We start from the raw sequence: 16025 nt of genomic DNA, 5'->3' as shown, positions 1-16025 counted from the left end.
TATCTTGGTGAAATAACAGAGCTGGAATTTATTTTCAGCCACTTGATATTTACAAACATCATKAATAGCTTTTCAAAAGGAGCCAGTAGAACTGATTAGAATGTATAGATTTGTGTCTGGTGCTTGAGCTTATCACATGCAACTTTCCTATGATTACCTGGCATGAACTCGTATCTTCAAAGAAGTTCAAGCAAAGTTTTCTCCTCCACTGAAAGTTTCTTGCATCACTCAATTGCAGCAATAATTTTTCCAAGGGAAAAAAAAAAAAAAAAAAAAGAAACAATGCAGAAGGAAAAAAAATAGTTGACATCTTGTATACAATAACTTGATTTAAAAAAATTAAAAAGAAGAGAAAGATAAGGCGGCAAAGTCCTTCAAAACTGGGAAATCCCACAACTAAGGTGGCTGTGTAACATTATGTTGTATATTGCTTAATTGCATGAACACGTGAACACTGGCCTTGAACACTTCCATGGATGGGGCATCCACAACTTCTCTGGGAAACCTGTGACAGACCTGAACATTCAACAAAAGTAAACTTTGTCCAAGTTCCCTTTTGTATGTTTTTCTAACTTTGACCCAGAAATACAGCATGGTTACATGAATACAAATATTTTCCCTATGTGGAATTCATTGATACACCGGGCTCTAGGATGTGATCCACATTTTCAAGCTATCTGATTACTCAAACAAATGCCCTCTTGAGAACTGTGTGGGTTTTGGCTTGTGTCAAACTGGATAGCAACAGAAATTTTCATCTGATTAAGCCTAAAACACTGTACTGCAAAGGAAAAAGATTTATGGYTAATTCTCTCTGGAACACTGAGGACTTAAGGGACTTAGCAAGGTTTTAGTCAAATTTGAAATCATTATTAATGGAGAAACAGGATCCTTAATAACAGTCATGGTGCTTCTATGTTCTATACCTATGTATTTATTTTCTTCAAAAATATTAACTGTATTTGATATTGAACATGAGGGAGAAAAATACTTTTAACACCRTATTCAACAGTTTAAATCATAAGCTAAAGACTTGTTATTTTAAGTCATGCATTATAGAAATATTTTATGTTACACAGTATAGAAAGATTAAAATATAATACAAAATTAGAAAGTTATATTTGACTGTGATTGCTAATATTTATTCATAAAAATACCACAATCCTTGTGTACAGTGGGGTGGTGCTAAGAAAATCCCAAAGTGGTCTTATGAACTGAAACACTTAACTGACATTAGGGCACTGCATCACTTGYACAGATTATTTCAGAAGTGCATTTATCAGTTCATTTATGTTACAGAAAAAGTGATTTTAATTAAACTGAAGAAAACCATTTTAATGGATAAATTGAAGTTTCTTCCAGCACTTGGTAAACATAACTGGTAAAATTTCTTCCTGTGTATTAACTCAAAGGAAACAGAGGTGCAATAAGCTGCTCCGGGATGAGATCCACAGATGCAAGTCTCATCACACTGCACTGTAAAGGCTGAATTTGAAATGTGGAGCCCAAATGTTTCCAAGAGATCAGCCCAGCTCAAAGAAGAGCTGGACTTTCACAGATAAACCRGAACTAAATGCAGACCAAGGGACTTCTCATGCTCTCCAGGCAGACCAAAATAAAATGTTTCTGAAGGGACATGTAGCATCGACATCACAACCTGCTCTGTTTTGGTAACTATACCTAGCATGTAAAACAAATAAGGGGGTTTTTAATATGGAGTGTGATCTSTTAGGAATCAAAGTAAGATTAGCAGACTTACCAGCATACCCTTGCAGGCAACAGATTTAGAGAAAAATAAAGAAAAAATAAGAATGGAAAACAAAATTATTTTCTCTTTAATCAGATATTAGACAACAAACCGTTGCAATGAAGCCACAGAGAAGTATGGATTACTTGTCCTTTACCTTATTTAGATAATCAAGAGACTAGCATCTCACAGCTTCCAGGCAAATATTTTACTGCTTCTTTTCTGTTTTACTTAGAGATTACTGAATTTTTTCCTCCTCCTTTTGAGCATTGGTAATGCCCATGAGTACCAAGAAAGCTGCCACGTCAAAAATCTATCTTCTGTTTGTTTTTGCTATTGAAAACTATTGAATTCATGGAGGGAGTCTGGGGAAATGTGGTTTTTGTTTGTAACAATCAACTGACTATATATGAATGATTCTCATCTTGTCAAAGAGCACTGAAATTGTAAGTATCTGAAGTATTAGTACAGTTGATGGGTGGAATTTATTTAAAGGCTCATATCTGAATAACTGTGATTTTTACTAACTTACATGTACCCACATGACAGTCAGCTGTAATAAAGAAAATCAGAGAATTCCACTCATTAAATGTTATCTGGAGATTTTTATGTGGCTCTCCTTAGAATTAAAAATCAAGCCCAAAATTAGTTTATCATAATTGTTCAAAATGCAGCCAKTGGCACCTGACTTTCCACAAATATTAAGTTGTTGTTCATGCTTAGGAGTGCACATGTAATAATGAAGAAACTCAGACATCGGTTGTTGATGACACAAGAATGTGTCAAGCCAAGGAGTTCAAAGCATTTCCTAATTTTTACACTGAAGGATAGTAGAGGCCAAGGTAAGTAATGTATAGAAAATAAATTAGGAGTTTGTCACACAAGTCAGCTCTCCTGACTCCAAACTCTGTGTTTAACAGCTATGTTCTCCCTCTCCCTAGTACCCAGAGTATGTTTAAATTCTTTGCACCAAATCACCTGAAAGAAATCCTGTCTGCATTGAAATGAAGCTGAACTCAGAATAACAAAACATCCACTTCAAAATGTTTCAGAAAATCAGCCCTCTGGCACATGAATTAAAAATAAGCCTTATCAGCACTTTTATTGCTGTAATTCCGTATCCAGGCACTATGAGGGGATGCAATTCTGTCCAATTAACTTGTGGGGGTTTTTTCCACTCCATGTCTTGAGTTCAATGAACAAAAATGAGCACCTGAATTTTGCCTAGTAGGTCAATCATCATGTTAATCAGCTTTTCTGAGGAGCAGTTGGGCTTCTGTATACAGAAAATGAGAACTTCATGTCTGCATTTGGAAAAGAATATGAGAAAATACTGGGGAAAGTGAGAYTGTGGCATTCAGAGACCTCCAGATATAAATGGAGCCTCTGGATACCAAAGAGCAGCAGTGACATTGAAGGTGGTAAAATTCAGCTATAAATTTAGGTTTCATGGGATTGCAGTATATAGCCTGGGAAATTTTACTTTTTTCTGGTTATTAACGTAGCTCAGGACCTTCAAGTACTTCTACCTCCTTATCCTGTATTATTCTCTCTTTTTTTTACAATACTTGCACCTTTTCTTTTTTTTTTACTCATTAGAAGCATTTTACCTCCTCCTGTTTTGCAGAGCTATAGAAGCTACACGTTCTAAAATGTAATTTTCTCAATTTGTATGCTTCACCCAGGTTTTCTCASTTTCTAGTCTATACTTACCACTTGCTTCATATCAATTACAGCTTTATCTGTAATTGAAGTAATATTTTACCTGCAAATATATACCTAAAAATATAGGAGAGAAAAAAGAACTGCGTTTTAAAAATGTGGCTTCTGACCTCCTATAATTCATATTTATTGCATTAAGTGTAGCATACTGATGTTTTTCCAGTTAGCCCTCATTCCATATAATTCTTGCTAAYTGTGAAAGAAAAATTGTTAATTTTTGTCTCTGTTACATCGTGAAGTATTTTTGTAACTTTCCCTTCTTCTTTCTAAGTTCTTTTCTTATTTTATTTATTTATTTTTACACAGAGCAAATCCCAAGAATATTTTACCAAAAGCATCTCCCCATTTGTGTCTCATGAGCTGTGAAACATGGTTTAGATAAAAGKAAGAAAATAAATAGTTTTCATTYGTAACCCACAGCAAAYGGTTTGTTCTGCTCTGGTAGCTKGGAAATCTAAAAAATATGCTAACAYAAATTCTGTGCTCTTTTTAACAACAATAGTCAYAGAAGATGATGGCTGAGCTTATATAATCTAGTTATGCTTTAAGTCAAATCCCATTAAAGCTTTAATGTTGTAGGCTTACTGTAAAGTTACTGTGTTTCATTTAACTCTTGAAAGTTGTTTTACCTGTGGAATAAAAATGTTTGATGTGCCCTCAACATGATACAGAGTTAAAATTAAAACTATACATAAACAGTTGCCTGCTCTGTTTATCTTTCAGATTGGAAAGTATGATCAGGTCATTCTGTAGAAAGGCGTTTTTACATATCAAGTATCAATTTCATCACTTCTGAAGCTTTTCCTGTCATGCACATCCTTCACTCTCTCTGCAAATTCTTCATCCTCTTGTTCATGAACAATTSTTAGTGCTCATGAATTTATATTCACAATACTCTTCTAAGGACAGAGGTAAWGAGTGTCACTTTACAGATCAGGAARCAAAGCAGAGAAGTATGAAATAACTTGTTAGGAATAGAGATAAATCTATCTATTGTCTTCAAATATAGTGTCAAATTTTCATTTCAGACTATGTTTAAAACATATTAAAAAAAGATAGAAATGAGAAGTTATACSTCAGAGAGGGTTTAAAAAAATACCCACCAAACACTTGTAAAAAACCTTTCCTCTTGCAATATGCATACTTTCTAAACTGGTTAAATTCCAAACTGGTTTTCCAAGTCTTGGAATCTTGTAGGTGTTATTAAAATCCTAGCTTACAATTTACTAAAAGTTGTTCTAATTAAGAGTCAGGCACATTGCAAAACAGAATGATTAGCAATATGAATGAAATAAAGCTTCAATCAGTTCAACAAATTCCAGTTAGCCTTGCCAAGAAAATCTGTGGAAAAAGCCCTCTTGAGAAAACTGGCAAGCCTTTTCCATAGTTTGATATGGCTGGGGAGGTTTTGATGCTGTTGACTTCCATTTTTATGACATTAAAATGGAATTTTTGAGCACTAAGCTGTTAAAGAACACTGGAGATCCAAAATATTACCTCTAAGAAGAAAGTAAAATTTAAAAGTCCTAACAGAAGTTGTGGAAATCCACAGCAGAGAAAGGAAAAGGGTCAGAAATCCATGTGGAGGAAAATCAATCACTCAGTCCTTGCAGTACGAGACACAGGGTCTTCTTCAGACAGGGAAGACATAACAATTAATCTTGAGTCYGTTCTGAAAAACTGCAGCAAGAGGKGTGTGAGAAAATGGCTTCCCACAGTCAAAGAAGAGCAACRTGAACTTGTGTTTTCTAATTTCCTTCAAGGTATTCCCCTCTTTCAAAAGAAAGCAAATCTAAGAGCACAAGGCAGAGAGAAGGCCATGCTTAACAAAAAGAAGGACTTAGCTGCAGGCAGGAAAATAGGASAGTTAAATCAGAGCTTCCTGATTATTTAAAATTCTTGTACACAGAACAGTGTTCTAAAATAAATTTCCTCTCTATTGTTGTGGAAAAAAAAATATCAGAAAAACTGCCTTAGAGTGCATTGTCAGCATAAAACAGCTTTCTTAACTGTCAGAAACATCAGAAATTACAATAAGATGGTTAGAGGCAAAATAATGTAAGAATTTCAGAACTTTTCCACTTGAAGAAATGTAACTATCTGCAGATCTAAGTTAGACTTTTAAGTGACAAAAGATTGTAATAGGTAAGAATTAATCCTTAAGCAATGTGTACATGTGTATCCCAATCTCAGTAGCATTTTTAACAGGTTGAAGCCAGTTTTGAAAAAAGAGAAAATTGACTGAGTATTGCTCAAAAGAATATCAACAACACATTTGCCACATTATTCTAGCTAGTACAGCACAGCAGAAAATACTGGTGGTGTTAGTCATTTTCAGAAAAAAAATTCACAAAAGCTGCTTCAAGGTTCAAGTATCAAAGAATTCAGACAAGAGTATTCAGATGCTTCATATTTAGCAAATAAGTATGTTCCAGCTTGCCTGAGGATGGGTGGACTAGTTTTCAAGATCCAAAGCTGGTCACAAAYAATTTCATAAAGATATTAATTACAAGGTTAAGAAATTGCTACCCAGTGTTTCTATGACATCAGTGATGTTTGAACCTGTAATAAGGATCACCATTTCCATGTTCTTGTCACATACAAACACTTAGGAATTATCTACATGGAAAGGTCTTTCCTGAAATGAGCTTGTAGTGTATCCAATCAAGCAGTTATCCCCACGAGATGTTTATCAAGACATCAAGGTTTCAAGGCTTTCTTCACAATCAGAGAAAATACTCAGTTGGCTAAAAGCTGCATTCTTTGCTCAATGTTGCTTCTCTTTGCTTTTCGGTCCCACAAATGACATCTAATGGCATCAATACATACAGAACCCTGGTTTAACAAATAATAATGGCTGCCTAAATTAGTAATCAYCGTAGAGACACAGAAGTAGTTTCACTGTGAGAAAACAATTACATATTGTCTTTGTGCAAAAGACTGAGGAGACCAGTAGGTGGCACAAAGCAAGAGACTGAAAAACTGGTCACGGTAATCAAGGCACCAGATTTAGATTTAGTCAAATTCTGTCCACTTAGTCCAACAAAAATTAGTCACCTGTATTTAAGTCATCTCAATAGGTTGGTTTCATATTTTGATTTTGTTGTCTTTTTATAGTACCATCATTAATGCATTTTKGATTTAGGAAGTCACAGTAGGATCTGTATTGACTAAGATTATAAGACAGCTGGAGAGCWGGAGCTAATGTTTAAATTTTAACATCCAATACCCACTACTCAGACAGCTGGATTACTGTCACATTTACTGGCTGAGAAGCCCATATGTGAGCATGATAAGCACTTTTAAGATAAACTAAATAAGCAATTAAAGCAAAGGACATGAAAATCTCAGTAGCTAAACCTTTAAAATGATTGGTTTCAGATGGTGAATTTATTTCTGAAGGGGCTAGTGCACCATCAAATAGCCTAAATGYCAAAGTCTTTAAGAAAGAAATCTGSTTGCTAACGGGATTATGTGCTCYTTTTACATGCAAATGAGAAATCTTATCTTAGTAACTAGACACGATTTGAAGTTATTTGAATAATTGATGGAGGACATGTGACATATTTTACAGTTTCATGTGAYTCTAAAGTATTTTTCTGCTACTGCATAAAATAAAATAGAATTTTTCTTATAATATGAGAACAGACTTGTATAAACAATTGCTATCGTTTAAAAATATTGGAAAAAAAATTCTTTTTACTAGCAATTTCAAATAATAGTTTCCATATTTAGACTCAAATAAACAAACAACAGATGCCTGGGTTGGATTTGAAAAYTACTGTGTTATAAGGTTATTAATAAAAGTGAGGGAAACCAATGTCACAAAACTCAGTTTGAGATGCAAAGTGACACMTCACCTTCTGCAGATAATTCTATTTCCAAAGACTGGCTTATTCATGCATCCATATTTCAACAAATACATAGGGAAAAATATATTTACAATTGCAAAAGATATGTTAACCAGTTTGTTACTTGATCTGAAAGCTCCATGGATACTAACTGTGTTAGCAGAAACTCAATGAAAAGTTTTCCAGTGACCTACAAAWCGTTGCAACAGGGAATATGGGAGATAAAGCTCTCTGTTTGTACAAATATGAATATGCACAAATATAGATATGATTACTTCAGTAACAGTCTAAACAATCAGMAAATCTAACTTAAATATTACTTTAAAAGATTAGTTCTCAGCAAATTCAGTTTACTGATGGCAATACCAAAACCAAACCAGCTTTGTTGATATAATTGCTTGAAAGTCATATTCAGTGTCAGTTCAAGGTTTATGAACCCTGTAGGCAAAACTCAGTTTCAGCGGTGGAGCAGACCGAGACTAAATGGAGGTTTCCACTGGAGCAGGATGTTGGCTATTACAGCTGGAAAAGCAGCTCATCTGGGAAAATAGAAAGCTTTCGAGAGAGACAAGAGTCTCCTAAAACCTTAAGATGAAAATTTACTTTTCTTCTCTCCCACAGATCACCTGCCCCTGTGAAGATCTCCTTTTCTTTCCTCCCCCACAATTCCCATCAGTCATCTGATAGATTTTCCTGTCAATCCCAGTCTCTGAAATCCTTTCTCATCATTGCCTGTCCACGATGCCCTCCTGTGCCTGCTCTCACCCCCAGTGCTGTCACTGCAGCAGGAATCAGCCTGTTTGTGCCACTCATTTTTGTCTGGCCCATGGAAAGGACACGGATTTCTGCCTATTCCCTCTTTCAGGAGTGGCTTGAGCAGGCTTGAGTTGAGGAGACCAGACGTCTTGGCATTTCATTCTGATGGCAAAGGTGGTTAAGGATAAACCTTCCAGGGTGGCAGAGCATGAAGAGGATTTATGGGCTTCACTGTAGACCTCCAAAAAATCCTCTGCCCACAGCCTCTTACTGACCTTAGACACAGAAAATCTTCTACCCAATATAGGGAAATTGTTGCTTATAAAGGATGTTTGAGAGACATAACTAGAAAGACTGAGCAAACCACACTATCAAGGAAATAACCGAAGCATTCTAGCAGGCTTTTTTTTTTTTTAAAAAGGCTACAAATATTTTCAGAGAAGAGCTGTGTGTAATGCATTAGTTCAGATCTGAAGTCTCTTGCAACACTAGTTAACACAGTTCCCTTCAAATTTGAAGTTGGACAAGTGAGAAAGTAAATAATAAATTGGTGAGCCTTGCTGCAGCTAACAATGTCTCACCCCAATAACTGAGGAGCAAAAATGAAATTATCTTGTTTCTAAAGRAGTTTGAAAGCATATTTCATTTCATAAGTCCAGTGCCAGAACCATTAGTCAAAAAATGTGACAAGAAGGTTTAATCAAAAATTAAATCTGTCAAGTTCAATTATTTTTTCTTTAAAAAGAAGTAATTTACAAGATCTAATTAACACAATTACACAATAAAAATAGGAACAGACTGAACAGGAGCTTTTTAAGAAAAACGGAAGTAATCTATGTCTGTGAAACAAGGCAAACAAAAGCCCACCCTCCTTTTCTCACGATTATCCCTTCTAAACAGAATTTGTTTAACAGCAGGTAAACTTCCTTGAGAAGAAAAATAATCCCCAAGTTTTGTTTTGTTTTGTTTTGTTTTGTTTTGTGTTTAATAAATCAATATTACATTGCAAGGGCTAATACAAAACAAACAAAATACTAACAAATGCAATAAAAACATAACACAAACAAAAGCAGTGCTATCAGAGTACAATGCCATCAGCCAGTGTTGTTGCACCATCCATTAGTGAGGAACAGCCTCCAGCTTCCCATTCTGAGCTACAGAGCCAGAAAATGTGGGCACTAGAGAAATCCCAGCAGAGCAGAGAAAACCTGTGGCCTTCCTCGGGGCCTTTCTGCTGATACACGTGTGTTACAGTTGAATCTAATTTTGGTTGTCATCTCTGGTCCAARACAAAAAACACAGTCTGAGTTACAAATTAAGTAGACTTTTGTTTTGTCACTGTTACAAGACAAAGAAATGTTCTGCGTCCWTACTGCTTTGTTATTTCATTAAAAAGTCTGACAGCTTAAATTGGTCAGATGTCATTGAAGGGACTGCTATGATTCAGGTAATTGCACTACAGGTGATTTCCAGACTTGAAAAGTTCTTACTCTGGAAATTAAAGTCCTGAAAGTGAAAAATATTTCAAAGGTCTTTTCAGATGTATATGACAGTCTTGGAACACAGTCACATTCCTTCCTGGTCATAACATGTATCCAGAACCTTTGGAATCCATAGGACTACTGGAAAAAATTCAGTATCCTTGAGGAGGATTAGTGTGTAGTATGCACCTTGCAGTGGCATGAGCCCAAAGGTGGTGCCTGGACAGCGACTCACCAAGCTGTCATGGCTCATGCTCATGGAATGGCTCCATCCTATTTTCAGATCAACACAAAACATTCAGTGGTCTTTCATTCCTGCCCTCTTTCTTTGCATACCTCTTCTCCAGCTCCCACTTGCCAGCAGAGATATCAGCAACACATCAGCAAGAGTTCTAAGAGAGAGTTGCACACCCTCTGTCGAGCTTCCTTATGGGGATAATCTGGATGCCAGAACACAGCACAGCCTGTGTACTGTCCATTTGCAACTACTCACCAACACCACCCATCCACAACAGTCAGAAAGGAAACAAATATTCACACAGCAGTATTATGTACTTACCGAAAACATTGCTTAGCACAGAATCACAGAATCCCAGAATGGGTCACGTTGGCAGGGACCACAGTGGGTCATCTGGTCCAACCTCCCTGCTTAAACAGGGTCAACCCAGAGCACATGGCACAGGATTGTGTCCAGGCAGCTCAATAATGTCTCCAGTGAGGGAGACTCCACACCCTCTCTGGGTGATCTCTTCCAGTGCTCGGTCACTGCACAGTAAAGAAGTTCTTCCTCATGTTCAGKTGGAAYTTCCTGTKCATCAGTTCCTGCCCATTACCCATTGTCCCATTTCYGGRCACCACTGAGCAGAGCCTGGTCCCTGCTCTGACCCCTCCCTGCGGACACTGACASACAGGGATGAGGTCCCCTCTCAGTYGTCTCTTCTCAAAGCTGAGCAGCCGCAGCTCCTTCAGCCTTTCCTCATRAGAGAGAYGCTCCATCCCTTCATCATCTCTGTAACCCTCCAAAGGACYCACTCCAGGAGCTCCAYRTCTCTCTTGTCCCAAGTAGCACAAAACTGGACACTGCACTCCAGATGTGCCTCACCAGGGCTGGGTCGAGGGGCAGGATCACCTCCTTCCACCTGCTGGAAATGCTTTATGCAAGACAKATTTATGTAGCTCCTGTTCCCAAAAGTGATAGAAATATCTCTCCTCTTCTGATTGCTAATTTTTCAATAACACAAGAGGTCTTCTCCTCGTTCAAGGGGGGGAAATGTGCTTTACTAACTACAAATAAAACTAGGCCCTGAAAATAAAAAGCCCAGGAAAATAACATGAAATCTGTTGGAGCAGTGCAGTAACAACCCCTTTTTATCCTTGTACACTATTATTAGTAAGTGCCATGGTTGCAACACCAAAACCTATAGACAGAGGASTTTAACAAAGCATAGTGAGCCACATTCTCTGATCCGAAGGATACACAAGCTCAGCAGTGCAGTCTCCAGCGGGATCAAAGGAATGTTTGACAGAGAAACCTCTCTTCTGACAATATTGTTTGATCTGTGTCTCCAGGACAGAAAAGAAATGTTATTTCTATTTTCATGCTGACATACAGGAGTTTGCTTGAAGGACGTTCTCATAAACAAAGTGCAGCAGACCGTGCCATCATCCAGCTTATATTTTTTTCCAGATTTCAGGGTAGGTGTAATTCATAATACAGAGTATTATCTGGTGAKATTATTGTGTGGAGAAGTCCAGTAGTTATAAAACCCACACAACTTTGGGAGACACTCAATAGCTAGAGCAACTCACTAGTTCTGAAAAAGCAGAACATTATATATTTTAAAATGCCTGAAAAATATACCAATGCATCTGTATTTACTAGTGGACCAATTAAATCTTTAATTTGTGATAATGAACATTTTGCCTTTTATTTTGATTAGCAGTGTGGTATTGGTAAGAGGATTCTAACAACASATGAAGGTATAATTAAGTGTTTTGGTTGTTATAAAACTGTGCCCAAAGCATTTGGACCACACTCTCAGGCACATGGTGGCATTCTTGGGGATGGTCCTGTACAGGGCCAGGAATTGGCCTCAACGACCCTTGAAGGTCCCTTCCTAGTCAGCATATTCTGTGATTCTGTGGTATTTTTTTTTGTTCCTTTAAAGTTTATGGTCATTAAATTTCAAGCAATGCAAGCAAGACAATCAATCAAAATAGTAATTTCTGTTTAAAATTTAGCAGTCAACTCAGAGTGGTAAATCAAATGGTGGCTTTGACATGCAGAAGTTTCGTAGACAAAGACCCTGATCTACATTGTTCAGGTCCCATTTTCCCTTTTCCCTCTTCCTTTCTCTTATCACTTTTGTTGAATAAAATTTTTCTCCCCAACCTGAGAAGATTTTTGTATTAATTTTTTATCAACATGACATTATTCTGCATAAAACTGGTATTCTATTTCATAAATTGTTATTTTCCATGATAAAAACATTTTGCTGAAAAATCCCAAGCAGCTCTGTTACTGGATTTCGGTCAGCCAAAGTGTCTGGTTTAGAGTTATACTTATGAAATTAATCAAAGCTTAATAACAAATGTGCAGATGAGCTGACAGAACTGGGTGAACAATTCAGGGCACACAGAGAGAGCTGATTAATTTAGCTCTTAATTGTTAGTAAATTATTCACAAAACAGTGTTGGGTTTAGAGTGGTTTTTTTTCTCGTTATTGAGAACTATGCAGCAGTTCAGTCATTAGAAATAACAGTTTGCCATATCATTTTCTTGCAAGATATTGGTATTGTCAGTCTTTGCCAGAAATAATGCTATGCCTTACCCATATCTTGCTCTCTCTTTGTTTTCCTAGGAAATAAAAATATGCAAAAGGCCATTAGAGTAGAGAAAGATTATTTGTGGGGAGCCGAGAGATTCTGTGCTTCATGGAACAACAATGCTAAACATACAAATTTCTTATGGTCTTGGGATCATTTTTTCTCTGTTGTCTCTTGTTTGTTTGGGCTTGTCCCTGTTGCCTTTCTTTCCTTTTTCTTTATATCAGGGGTTTAGGTTTTGTTTAGGTTTGTTTTTGTGCAYCTTATCTTTCAGTACATCTGTTTTGCAGTGCTATACAGGAGACTTAGTTACAAGTGGAATGATTTATGAAACAAAACTTTGTATAGCAAAAGTTAAAGATGTATTTTAGTGGAAATGAATTGCTCCCATTTTGTGTCATGAAACCCAAGCATAGAATGAAGACACACAGAAGATTTTTGTTTCATCCTCTGCCTGAGAAACTGCAGTGTATAGAAATACATTCCTAATATAATGTCAACAGGGTGACAAACAGTGTTTTCTTTATGACATAGTGGGTACCACCATCTAGAAGGATACACRCTAATTAATGACTTTTCTTGGGCTTGAAACCAAGTATTCACTCCTCATCAGTATTTCTGGAATAAGTTACTTTCTCTGTGTGCAGTTTAATGAAACCTGTGGAACTTGCAAACCTGCTGGTAGGAGTACATAAATGTATCTATAAAATAGAAATAATGACAGAATAAAGACAAAGTTGTTTTTCACAGAGAGAAATCCACAAAATAATATGTTCTGCAGAAAAACTTTGAGAAAAAGGTTTAGCCCACAGGTAACAARATGACTGTACAGCAAAGATCAAACTCTATATTTGGAAAACCAGGGAAGAATCCAATTAGTCAGACATTTGTTTCTGTTCATTTTGTGAATGACCCATTGAAGTTTTGTCTATGAAGGGTAATTTACTAATTGTTATAATAAAACACAKGAAATCAGAAATTTTGCCTGACAACTGAAGTCGATTTGCAGTGCCACAGAAAAACAAAATCAAATCCTGAAATGCACTGAATCACTTTTTAATCTTCCCCCTTCTTCTTAAGCTGCTTTCATCAGGTTTGGCTAACAAGGGCAACTATTTTTAACCATCTTGGTATAAGTGGTTCCTTTTCCTCTTATAATCCTCCTAGAATATCTGCATTTGTCTACAGCAACTTAGATAGCATTATTCTGTTACAGCTCTTTCACCAGAAGTCCTTTGGCTATATTTCAAAGCTAACTCTTGTTAATGATAGCCAAGAATGTTGTAATTCTGTACATAAAATTATAWTATCTCTCAGAATTTAGAAGCTATTTATCCATCCAGCAGCTATGGCAACACTTGACAACACAGACTCTAGTCTGAGATACATCAAGGCAAAAGGACAGAGAGACATCTTCAACAAGAATCATATGAACCTATACCATGGTCCAGAGTTTGGTAATGATAATGAGGCAAGTCGTGTTTCAATATGACAAAAGGGTTCTGGCACTAAATTGCAGGACAAACTGCAGAAAGCACWAGGAATTTCTACCAGTAATTCCACAGCTCTACTCACAGAAGATAGAAGAACAAACTACCATTGAGAGATTAAGCTTGCAGCTCCTTGTGGTAGCAGTGCTTTAGTTGATTTATTAACTAATTAAACCCCTTAGCAATCTTATGAAAGATTTATAATCATATTATTCCCTGTGAAAGTGCAGGGGAAAGAAGAAATTTGTTTCAAGAATTTATTTCTCAGAAGTGAAGAAAACCCTAGCTTTTCTCTCCATACGATCAGGAAAAGAAAATCACTGTCCAGTGATGGGTGCCTTGAGGACCCATCCTTCAGCCAGCATTTCACAAGACAAAGCAGCAAAAGTTGTCACAGCATATAGCAAAATTCATTTTGGTCAGTTTGTGCAAGCCTTTTGTCTCGAGGGAAGGCAGGCAGATGCCCTGCTGTGTGAACTTCTCCTAAGGAATGCTGTTCAGGCAGAGAACAAGGGAGACAAGGTGCATGGCTTCTCTTTCCTCTGTGAAACATGCAGGCAAATCCACCCAGGAAGGTTTGCAGAGTGTTTATCGATGGGGTTTGCTCATCAGGCTGTGTGTCCACAGTGCCAAATACTCTGTATTCACCCCGCAGCAACCCTGCAGTGTCCTCCTGAGCTAAATGCAAAGAAAGATCCACTTCCTGATGCTGTCAGTCCTCATCTTGATATCCATTTATAGCAGGGCAGATGTAAACCAAGCCAGGCTTGTAGAAGGAAAAGRTCCTCCAAATGAACTTTTCAGATGTGTTTGTACATTGACCTACAAAGCACTGAAAGATMGCTGTGACTTGTTGGGTGAGGGGCAAGAGATGCTGATGTTCCTGCAGTATTTGGAACATCATGGATTAAGGCTGCCATCTGTTGTCTCCAATGCTGCACTTGTGCAACATTCCTGAGTTATTCTGAGCAGGTTCAYGTCTCTCTACAGCTAATATCCAAGGAACAGAGCTCTTGGCATGAATAGTTTTATTCAGTTTTCAGGCTTTTCTGTAAAAGATAAGAGACTAATATACTGAGGCAGAGCACACCCTTGGCATCTGCAATATTTGTTAATTTTAAAATTCATGCGTTCTTTATAGAACAAAGCCTTACGGGTGGTTCCTTTCTTGGGATCAAAGGTTTATTCTTGAACTATATAAGTGTACCAGCAAAGAAAATGAAGTTAATTTATGTTTCAGTCATCTGTAAAACAGACATGGAAAAACCATAACCAAGAATTACACTTTCCCAGGGCATTAATAAGAGATTACATGTATCATCTGGATTTCTTGAAATGAAACCTGAAAGCAACCAACTCAAATTCCAAACAGCAATTAAACACAGCTTTAGGGGGAAAACATTGCTGATAATTGAGCTTTTCAATATTCATTTCATGGACCAGATTTTGTCCTAAGAAATATTCCGTGCAAAGGAAAAGATCACTACCTCCCTTAGACCAGGTTTGCAGGACAGCATCTAGCTAAGCAAGGGGACAGATCTGGCACAGGAAACTTGACCCCCGCTAATCCCTCTACAGCTACTTTRTGGGTGGCTGAACTGCACTTACCGGTTCAATGAGAGAATTTTGGCAGGGAGTTTTCCCCAGAGAGAACTGTAAGAGTGTTAGCCAGGGTAAGAAGTCTTGTCAGCTCCTGTATAAACTGTTAATCTGAGTGAGYTTCTCCACCCTACAGTTTAATGCAGGCATTTCGCAAAAGTGCCATGAGCTTGATATATCCTTCTTTGATAATTAGATAGTAGCAAGAAACACTGCTTAGCTGTGAAATAGGCATTTTGACAAGATGCAAGAATGTAGCATTTAGTGTAGGCTATGTGCCAGTTTTTTTATCAATATTCTCCTGCTGAAAACACTGGATTTACCTACAATACCTGAGGAATTTGTATAGCATTTTTATGATCCAAAATAATGCCACTTCTCCAACTGTGCTGTAGGTTGAATTAAGTGTTGTCATATAGACTGTGTACAAAGCTAAGCATGTGTATGGCCACAACATTGTGTGCAAGGCACAAAAGTGGATTTATATGACAAGGTCAGAATAACATTAAGATTAAAGTTGTCAACTCACTTGTACCTGTAAAACAAACACATC

Source organism: Malurus melanocephalus, unplaced genomic scaffold, assembly GCF_030028575.1.
Source record: "Malurus melanocephalus ecotype Western Australia unplaced genomic scaffold, MMel_1.1 scaffold_153, whole genome shotgun sequence".
Lineage (NCBI taxonomy): Eukaryota > Metazoa > Chordata > Aves > Passeriformes > Maluridae > Malurus > Malurus melanocephalus.
This window is presented reverse-complemented; position numbering follows the sequence as displayed.